Raw genomic sequence first — 1,863 nt, forward strand, 5'->3', positions numbered from 1 at the left:
AAAAGTTGACTTTAGGCATGAAACTCTGTGGGTAGAATGAATATACTATAAAATAGCACCTAGCTGAGGCTATATAGCTTATTGTGGTTACTAAATAGGTATTTTTAAATACATTTTTAATTTCAAAAAAGGCAGTTTTAGTTTTAATAAATCAAAATTAAAAAAATGTTAAGAGAACTTTGCTTAATACTTCAAGCCAGTAAGCAGGTTAGGATTCTATTCAAATAGTAGGTACATGGACCTGTCCACAACTCGAGAAGACAGAACTCCCTAACTCTAGAAAACAAAGCATGGAAGGTCAGTAATGTTTTAGTCAAAAGTCATACAATTCTATTTCACCAGTTCAAACTCATGTACTTTATCTTCTGTTGTGGTCTGATCTTTCTGTTTAAATTCTGGAAGATAATGTTAAACTTTGGACTTGTCCCTACCATTAAGCAGGTCGTTTTCTTAGCTGTTTTAGAAGTCTTATTTCTGTGTGTCTGACTTTAGTTTTCTTGGGATAGCACTCCCTTCAGAACTTCTTGGAGAGCTGGTCTGGTGTTGGTAAATTCTTTCAGGTTTTGTTTGTCTGAGAATGCTCTTGTCTTCTCTTCCCAAATGGAATTGTTTTTCACTCAACACTTTGAATATATTTTCTCAGTCTTTCCTTGCTTGCATTGTTTCTGATGAGAGTTCCGCTGTTAGCCTGATGGGATATCCTTTGTAGGTAACTTGACATTTCTCTCTTGCCAGTCTGAGTATCTTGTCTTTGTCTGTGGTTTTGGTCATTCTGGCTATAATATGTCTTGGAGAAGATCTTCTTGGGTTGATCCTATTTGGGGTCCTTTGTATTTCTTGGGTCTGAATCTTTGAATGCCTCTTTAGGCTTGGGGAGTTTTCTTTTTCTTCCAGGTTTTCATTAAATAGATTGTCAATGTCCTTATTAATCTCTTCTCCTCCTGGGACACCAATTATCTGGATATTTGGACTTTTAATGTATCTAGTATTTCTTATATTATTTTCTCTCTTTTTATTTGGCTATTTTCTCAGTCTTTGTGGTGGATTTTACTAGTTCAGCGATCTTGTCTTCTACATCTGAGATTCGATTTTCTGTATGATCTAGTCTTAGTCTACTTTCAAAGGAGGTTATATCTCTAGCAATTGCCTTTGCTTCTTTTTTATGGTGTATATTTCCTCTTTCAGCTCTTGCAAGAACTTCCTCATCTACTGGAACTCATCAGCTTTTTTCTTCTGTGTTCATTGTCTCTCTTCTTTTTCATCTCTGTTAGTTTTGTCACTATACATACTCAATTCTTTGTCAGACATTTCCATGAGTTTCACTGCACTTCCTGTGGATAAAGAGGAGTTATTCTTTTCCCTTGAAGGTGAGGTATTTTCCAGGTTTTGCATATTTCTTGTGCCTCTGAGGTGATTTCTAGTCATCTGATGGGTTATTCATTTTTTCCTAATTTCTAGAAGATCAGTCTGAACGATCAGATGCACAGGAGGATGTGGTCTGCAAATTCTTTGGCATTGTGTTTTTCTCCAAGGTGCTCTACCAGGGTAAATTCTCAACAGGACATTTTCATTGCCTTATCTCTGAAATCACTACATCTCAGCTCTCATGGCAGACTCAGTCTCCTACTCAAGAGTTGGGGCCTTATATTCTCCTTTGCAGTCTGGGAAAGCTCTTGTCCACCTAAAACAGTAAACTGAATCAAAATATGTGTAAAGCAAAAGGAATTTATCGGGACATAATTTTGAGGACTGTACCCAAGCCAGCCCAGATGGATATATGCTGGTCTCTCTGAACATGTGTACTGAGCTTTGACATCTTCAAGCAGATTTTAAAGGCAAAAACTACAAGAGGGAAGGGAAAGA

This window comes from Tupaia chinensis, unplaced genomic scaffold, assembly GCF_000334495.1.
Source record: "Tupaia chinensis unplaced genomic scaffold, TupChi_1.0 Scaffold000047_1, whole genome shotgun sequence".
In the NCBI taxonomy this organism is placed as follows: Eukaryota; Metazoa; Chordata; class Mammalia; order Scandentia; family Tupaiidae; genus Tupaia; species Tupaia belangeri.